Source organism: Lygodium microphyllum, chromosome 5 (genome assembly GCF_053477565.2).
Source record: "Lygodium microphyllum isolate KBCC chromosome 5, Lygodium_microphyllum_v1.1.10, whole genome shotgun sequence".
NCBI classification, from domain to species: Eukaryota; Viridiplantae; Streptophyta; class Polypodiopsida; order Schizaeales; family Lygodiaceae; genus Lygodium; species Lygodium microphyllum.
This window is the reverse complement of record NC_141139.1, coordinates 81,045,712-81,055,072: the sequence shown is the minus strand read 5'-3', so window position 1 is coordinate 81,055,072 and position 9,361 is coordinate 81,045,712. Positions and strand designations below refer to the sequence as shown.

General features: G+C 40.6%; 1 pseudogene; it reads right to left on the bottom strand.

Annotated features, from left to right (window-relative positions):
- Nucleotides 1-3,929: 3,929 nt before the first annotated feature.
- Nucleotides 3,930-4,628, bottom strand: LOC148036053 (pentatricopeptide repeat-containing protein At2g37320 pseudogene; annotated as a pseudogene).
- Between the last annotated feature and the right edge of the window lie 4,733 nt (nucleotides 4,629-9,361).

Below are 9,361 nucleotides of genomic sequence, written 5' to 3'. Positions count from 1 at the left end.
TATAAAGAGACTATGATCAGCCTTCCAAATTGATTATCCAAGTCTTTTCAAGTAAGTACTAGTTTGTGCATGCTAGGGTCTTGGAGCCTGTTTTAGCCCATACAATGCTTTATTGAGCTTGCAAACATAATGCAAATACTAAGGTTGCATATATCCTTTCGATTGATCCATAACTATCTCTTCTACCAACTCTCCATTTAAAATTTCATTCTTCACATCCATTTGATGTAACTTCTAGCCCTTCAATGCAATCAATGCAATCACTGTCCTAATAGGTGCCACTTTGGAAATAGGGCTAAATGTCTCTTCATAATTCAAGCTATATCATTGTGCATATCCTTTTGCCACTAACCTGGCCTTGTACCTTTCAATGCTTCCATCAAACTTTGGCTTAATTTTATAAACCCGTTTACAACCATTTGACTTCTTATCATCAGGCAATGCAATAAATTCCTAAGTGTGATTTTCAACCATTGCATTCATCTCCTCATCCATTATTTTGCACCAATTTTTGTCCATGACAGCTTCATTGGATGTATTAGGCTCTCAATGCTCCATGAGCTTTGTTATACATGCATAATGCTTTGCTGAAAAACCACTATACATAAGCCTATCAATAGGGTATCTCACCCTCTGTGACCTTTTCAATTGAGGCCAGGCTGCTTGATTCCCCTCTCTCATGAGGCGGTACATGTCTAGTCTACCTAAACCCAGGCATGTAAATGGATGGAATCCCAATTTCACTATCCAAGCTCTCAGTTGATTCATATCCTAAAGTCATCATTTCAAGAGCATTATCAAGAAACTTCTCTTTGCCTTTGCCTTCTGCTTCACTTCTCCCCCTCACTAACATAGTGCTATTAGTGGATGGTGATGCATGACTATGTAACTTGCCAGTTTTAGGCAAAACACTCAGAGATACATCACCTATAGGTCCAGACATAGTATAACTCTGCTATGGAATAACAAAAAGATTGATTGTGAGAAGCACTAGTAGATGAACCATACCACAAAGCTCACTCATTAAAGATAACATCTTTGCTTATTATTGTTTCCTTGGTAGAGGGATCAAAGCATTTGTAAGCCTTATACTTTTGAGCATAGCCAATAAACCTACACTTCTCTACCTTAGAATTCAACTTTTTTCTCTTCTTATCCAAAATGTGTACATGTGCAATGCAGCCAAAGACTTTCAAGTGACTGATGTCTCTATAACTTCTGATATGGTTTCATGTCATGAATCCCTGTAGTAATAGGAGTATGATTCAACACATATATAGCTACCACTACAACTTTAGCCCAATAATACAGTGGCATATTCTTTTCATTAAGAATTGCATGAGTCATCTCCATAAGAACCCTGTTCTTTCTTTCTACTACTCCATTTTGCTGTGGAGTGTAGCAACAAGTGAGCTACCTTTGAATGCCATTCTTTGGCACCAAGAATCTGTCAAATTCATTCAATATATATTCATCACCATTGTCAGATCTCAAATATGAGATAGAATAATCAAATTATTTCTCAATCTATCGCTTAAAGTTCTTCAAAATAGAAAGCACTTCATCTTTATTCTTCAAGATTGTTTGTTGAAATCATCAATAAATGTTACATAATATCCAGATCCACCAAGTCCCTAAACATTTGAGTGAATCAATTGTAATGCCCTAGAGCTATTTTGAATATGCTTTAGAAAAAAAAATTTGAGATTGCTTGCCGAACTAACATGCTACACAAACATGATCTAAATCCAAATATGCAACTTTTGCAAGTCTATAACCAGGTACTCTTTGCATAATTTGTACCCTTTGAATATTCACATGTCCACTGACTTACTTATTGACCACATATGACATATAGCTACTATTGAGATGGCAAGCTTCACATGTACAGACATTGATGATGGACCACTGTCGAAGGGTTTTCGAAAGAAAAGTCGCAACCACAGAAGACCTTGATAAATTTCAAGATGAAAGATCAATCAAGCATATTCAAACTTCATTCAATGTACCCTCAAGTCATGAGTGAACTGTTCTTATTTACTGTTGTCTACTGTTGTTAAAACATAGTAACCAAAAGCAGTATCTTTGTGTGATTTTCTTTTAATAAAGAATTGCAGTCATGTCAGTGTTATGTAACAGTCCTTCCTTTGAACAATCCTTCAGCAAGCCACCTTGAAGACGAATAGAGAACCAAAGGCTTGCTGCAGTCTCTGAATATGAAGTTCATTGAGTTATTGTAATGAGATCCTCATTTGTGGCACTAAACATGTTTTAAAGTTTAAAGGCTCGTATAATAGGTGATCCATCGAGTGTTTCTATGAAGGAGCTGTAGACTGGAGAGCGTGAAGTACTGACAAGTCTTCGTAATTCACGTGAAGTTGATCAATAACATTTATGGACTACAATGCATGAGCAATTTGACTCATAACAGATCATTTGAAGTTCTGTTGTAATAAGGCAAAATATTAATTAAATGGTTGAGGTATTAGATGAAGAATCTGCAGAATCATGGAAATCTGAATCTGTGTCATGATCTTTAGCAAGACTCAAATCATGTGGGTTTTTGGTTTTGGGATTGGGAGATAGCGCACTGTTTTTCTTCTCTGCATCCTTATCTCTTTGACTAACAGGACACTTCTTTGGATTGGAGAATTTTGTAACAAGGGACTTCAATTTGGGTAATTCAAGCTCAAATTTGGTAATCGATGAGTCACGGATTTTTAATTCTGAATTTTGTGATCCTTCTTTCGAAAGAGTGGACAGTCCTGTTTCCACAGAGAAGAATCAATCATAACTAGAATTGGCTAAAAACGGCTGTTCAAACTCTTCGTCTCCTTCTTTCCCTATGGCTATGCTGGTTGGCGCATTCCACGTTGGCCTCAATTCAATCTAGTGTGGTCGCCTAGACATGCAATTCCCTGTTTTTCTTCTCTAGTTTGCTTTCCATGCTTTTTCTCCCCAGGCATGTGATCCTCTTCTTTCCTGTATGCGCATTCAACATGCATGCATGTGCAGGCTTGTGTGTGCTTCACAATGTATCAAAAGCATTGTCTGCAGGGGCAAAATCATTGGAAGGTAACAACTCTAAATATCTTGCTATAGTATGCCCTTGAGGTGCATATACATACATCTTGCAGTAGTTCATCAAGCACAGGCATGCATATGCCTTCTCTGAAATCAATCTTGTGATGCACCCTTGCTTTATTCATAAAGGGAACTCCAAGCTTGTACATTTGGCAATCAACATCCACGGCAATTATCTTGTCATCATCTAGAAGAGCCAAAGCAGTGCCCGTGCCTCAGACTGGCGAAAATTTTCCCTTTTTCTTCCGTCCAGCTCCTCTTTCTTTAGGTTCTCAGACAGCAGTGATGTCTCCAATTTTGATGTTTGACGAGCACTCTCCTTTTCCAAATTGTGTCTTCTCCATTCTTTAAACTTCACCAAGTCAGATGGACTTCGAATAACTGGGCAAATTGCATCAGTGAATGCTTTTTTTGCTGTTGAAATGTCAGAATGCTTCTACTTCTCCTTCGTCTTCAACTCCAACCCTGTCTGCCAGCTTTGTCTGTCCATCATTTCCTCCGATGTTCGCCTTCCACCAGCATAATGATTCCACCACTCGGTTCCCAACAGTAGCATTCATCGTTCTCCTTCTCACCTTTGTCACCCTATTCGCAGCATCATACGCTGAAGATTTGATGCAGTCTTCTTCTCATAACTGTCCTCTGATGTCACAAAGCTCCTCGGTTCGTCGTCTTTATCTTGCATCCTTCAGCAGATCAAATAAACATTGTCAGTTTCTCTCCCACTCAGCTTCGTTGTATTTTTTAGTGTCGTCCGCCTTCCTCCATAGTCAATCCTTTCGTCTGCTTTCCTTTAGGTTCCTCTTTTTTTTAGAAAAGCGGCCCCAGTCACTCCCAATTGAGGTTCAAACTGTCTCACCTATATACAGCAGTGGTCCAAATACCTGTTTTCCGATCCCTACATCACCCCACTTTTGACATGCAACCAACACAGTGCTCCACACCACGTCATCAGGTTTAGAAGGCATATTTTCTGATGATACAATAGCCTCGTCTAGCTGCCCAGCACGGCCAAGCAGTTCAACTAAGCAATTCTGATGCTTAATACTTGGACCAATGCCATACCGGCGGCTACTCATCAGCTTAAAATATTTCTGACCCTGGTCCACAAGACCCATATGACTACACACAGTAAGCATATTAAGAGATATAACTCCATCCGGTTGAATATTGTCTTCCCTCATTCTCTCTAACATAAGGAAGACAGCTTCACTCTCACCTAGGTGAGCATAACCAGTAATCAGTGCATTCCACATTACCAAGTCCTGTTTAGACATCCCATCGAACACACTCTGAGCATCAACCATGCTTCCACATTTACCATACATGTCAATAAGACCTGCATCCAGATCAACTTCAATGTTGCTGGGTGCAGCCTTGAGAACTTGAGCATGTATCTTCTGTCCAATTTCCAAAGCTGCTGCATTACCGCAAGCTTTCAACATTGAGACAAGAATTGTGCTGTCAGGTAAGTGGCCCTGTTCTTGCATTTTGGAAACAAGTTTGCACACTTTATCACACTCTCCTTGCTCAGCATAACCCATGATTATGACATTCCACGAGACTGCATCTGGACACACACCTTCCAACTACATCTCTTGAAAGTGACTCAATGCTTCTTCATAAAGCCCATAATCGGCATATCTTGAAATAAGTGTAGCCCATGAGATTGCATCTCGAGTTACCAATCTATCAAAAACTCCCTGTTCTTCTACAAGCATGTCACATTTAGCATACATGTCAACCAGAGCATTGTTGATTAATTCCTCTTGCTCCAAACCCTCTTCACTATATTTTCCGCATAGAATGAAAGAGCAAACATAACGACTAAATATGTACAAAGTATCAAATCACACACACAACTTTTGGCTGGTTTTCACACCTCGAATGCGCAGCAATATGACATCCACCCCCTCTAATCCTGCGCATCCTCCGGATGGGCCAACTATCGATGATCATTATCATCAAGATCTACAAACATATCAATCTCTTCATTATGCATTTCCAGTATATCAACAAGATTATCTGTCATATCATCTGTCTCTTCCATTGGAGTTTCTTCTCGTTGCTCTTCTCTTACAAATTCTTCCAATGCATAATCTTCATTATCTCTTTTCTTGAAAATCTTGATTCTTTTTCCAGCAATAGGCACTCTAAGCACTGTCCCATCCAATTCTGTCAACTCATATGTTGCATTATCAAAAACATGTCTGCCCAAACCATCTTCCAAAGTGCAGTATGCTGATTTTCAAGGCTGCTATCAAAGACCAATACCCAATCTCCCTCTTCTATTGCTCTAGGCCGCAAGCGATGCCTGCTGTCAAACCTGTCCTTATTTCTTAGTCTAGCAACCTTCAACATGTCAATAGCTAGCTGAATATCCTCCGGTCTTCTCTCCAACTGTCGAATCCAAAGAGCTAAGAGCTCCTCTCTCGTCAAATCCTCCTGCCAAGGTAAAACTGACCAAGTCAAAGCACAAGTCTCAGTCGGCATAACAGGTTTCTACCCGTACATCAACTCTGCAGGCATATATCCTATGGTAACACTATGAGTCATACGATCAGCCCACAAAGCAAATGGTAGAAGTATTGGCCATTCTCCAATCCGTCCTTTGCATGCTTTGGCTAATGCTTTCACTATCGGATGATGTCCTCTTTCACTCTTTCCATTTCCCTCTGGATTATATGCTGTAGTTAGAGCCAACTTGATTCCTAGCTGAGAGAAAAACTCCCTAGCTTCATCTGCATCCAATTCACCACGATCCACAGTGATCTTACCCACACAACCATACCTGCAGAAAATTTCCTCCAATATGAACTTACATACTGCACTAGTGGTCTTCGTTCTCAAAGATCTGCCCTCAACATGATTGGTAAGATCCTCTCTAGCCAAAACAATGTATCTCATCTTCCATAGACCCATAGGCATAGTAACCAAATCAACTACCCCCTTATAATGAATGCATAGCGGATAGGTCGGATGAAGCTCATCTCGATGATGCACTACCGAATACATCTAGCAGTCTCTGCAAGTCTCAACAAAGTGAGAAACATCTCCATACATGCCTTTCCACCAATATTTCTCCTTGATTTTCTCATAAGTAGCCCACACTCCTCTATGACCAGCCCAAGGACTCTCACGAAACTCCCTCATCACCTGTAACTATGTCTCTCTATCGCAGACAACCCGCAAAGATAATCCGCCTCTTTTCTTCGGATGCTTCCAAAGAAATCCGTCCTTGAGAAAATAACCATAGGCTTTCCTTCTGATCTTCTTGAACTCTTCATCTGTCCATTCATCTCTTTTGCTTAGTGTACTAAGGTACCTGCCAATCTGCAACCAATCTCCAACATAGAGTTCTTCTATGAAAGCCACAATATCATAGACATGACAAACATGATCAACCATAGTGGCTGAAATTTCTACATCATCCTCTTCTACAAGTAGAGTCTCCTCATCATCATATCTGGATCTAGACAACATATCTGCCACTGGATTATCCTTCCCTGCTATGTGTTTAAATTCCAGATTTAATGACTTGATGTATGGAATCCATCTCAACATGGCTATATCCGGAGTAGAGCAACTCGTAATCATACCAATCAATGGCAAGCAATCTGTCTCTACCACAAGTGAAGCTCCAATAAAGTACTCCTTGTCACATTTGAGAGCCGTAACAATCCCCAGTAACTCCCTCTTGATTTGCGGATATCTCCTCTATCTCTCGTTTAGGACTTTCGCCCCAAACCGAATGGCATACCTATTTCCATCTACATCATCTTGACCCACAGCCCAACCTATGCCAATTGGACTAGTGTCAACTATCAATACAATAGGCCTTCTACAATTATAATCCGCTTTCCTGAGAGTAGGAGCATTCTGCAATAACTTCTTCAATTTCCGCATAGCTCTAGTATGGCTCTCATCCTAATAGAATTTCTGCCCCTTTCAAAGCAGCTAATATAAACAATCTGCTATGTGTGCAAAATGAGGTATCCAAATCATATAAAACACACAAGCTCCAATGAATCTCCGTACCTCTGAAGTGGTAGAACAATACTCCGCAATCTTGCCTATAGCATTCACCTTATCAGGTGAGGGTTTCCTGCCATAATACCCACACATATGTCCAACAATGACAACCTCATTCACTCCAAAAATAGATTTTTGCCCTGAAAGTGTCAAGTTCACTTCTTCTAACCTGGCCAAAATCTTCTCACATGCTGAAATATGATCAGCCACAAAGTATCTGCATCCTTGATCATTTAGACTCTCATTTTTCTATTCTTCTGCACACCTCTTAATGGGCACATCATCCAAGAAAGGCATAGTAAGCTGATGTATGTAATCTCGAAGGACCTTATGGATGGCATTCATCATATGCACAACAGAATTAGTGGCACCTTGAGGCAAGGTACACATCCTGACAAGCCCAATAGGAGTTCTCATGGTGGTTATGTCCCTGCTTTCCAAAGCTAGCTGAAACTGATCATATCCTGAATACAAATCACCTAAAGAATAGATGGCACGTCCAGCAAATGCTTCTGCAAACTCATCCACAACTGGACCTATACCAACATTCCTGATAGTAACTATGTTCACTGGCTGCATATCCTGAATAAATCGGAGAGTACCATTCTTCTTTGGAACTGTAAACCACTTGTTTGAGTATGGTGCAGATGAAGGCTCAAGGATTCCCATCCTGATTTTCTCATTCAATAAATCAATCAGCTTTGGCAGGTGTGCCTTAGGCACTGGAATAGGTCGGAGATTCCATGGAATATGAGGAATAGTAAAAATGACCATAGGAGCAACAATATCAGGATTCACATATCCAATCTCATGCGGGAAAAAAGCAAATCCCCTTCCATGTCGCTCAAGCATCTCCTGAAAGCATTGCTTCTCTATGGGTAGCAAGAGATCACCATTTCCGATTTTCAATTCAGCAAGAGTCTTTGCTGAAAATTTATGACCAATATGCTCCGGATTCCTCAAAATTGGTTGTTTAGCAGCCCTCTCTATTTGCTGATCACTGTCAGGTGGAAGCGGTACAGCAACCGGCTTCACCTTCTTATCCACAATTTTGTATTTCGTGTCAACCCTGGCTTCATTATGCTCTTCTGCATTACGTAAATCTTGCTGTAAATCAGCAATTCTGCACTCCAATGGCTGAATATCCTCAGCCCTCTGCTCTATGGACTACATAGGAACAGCCCTATTCTCTGGATGCTGAAATATTTCAGCAGTAAACTCTCTTGGCTGAAAGTTTTCAACCCTCTGTGTCTTTGAAAGCTGATCATAACCAGTTGGAAACTCTGTTTGCTGAATTTCTTCAGCACTCAATACTCTTTGCTGAGTTACCTCAGCCTCTTACTCAATCTGTGACACAAAATCTGCAATTTCATGAAACATGTCCAAGGACTGCACTAATACATTACTGTGACAATTCTGCATATCAATTTTCAGCATATCTCCCATCTCTGTCATCGTATCTACACAAATCACACTGTCATACATTCCATCTATGTGCTCATCATCCTCCAAAATTTCTGCATTTTTCAAATTTTTCTCCTTCCTACATATATAGTGCCTGGCAGCTCTAGGCAACCTAGAAGTCTTCTGATAGCTCATCGAACTGTTTGTTGAAATCTCAACAAAACCGGAGGAGAAAACACCGCTGCCAGGAGGCGAGAACTCCAATCTCCTCTGCTCTGTACCACCATCGTCTCGCAAAATGGCGGTACCTAATGAAAACCCGAATCCCTCACAGTGGGCAAAGGTGCATCTCTGAGAGTATCCCTGTTTCTAACATGGTTCACACACACAGTCATAAACTGAACTGCTCTCATACCATCTTTACTGCGAATCCGTGCATAAGCAGATCCATCATCCATGACCTTTGTTTCCATGCGCATCTCTGTGATGAATGGCTGTCCAAGAATTATAGGATAAGAGCATGAATCCTGCACAAAGAAATGAAAATCCTCCTCTACATCACCAATAGAAACCCTGACACTAGGACAGGCAGCATACAAATCACCTACAGTGTTATTGACAGCTCTCATACGCCACCCATACTCTACATCCATAGGCCATCTATTACTCTCATAAACTCCACGAACTATAAGATTAATCTCTGAACCATGATCCACCAATGCAACATAAGGCACCTGTTTCTCTCCAATCTTTACCATCGTCTCTGTAGTTGCCCTAGCCCAATGGCTCTACGAAAAGTGACTTCGCGGTATCAAGACAAGGCTCATCAATTTCAGCATAA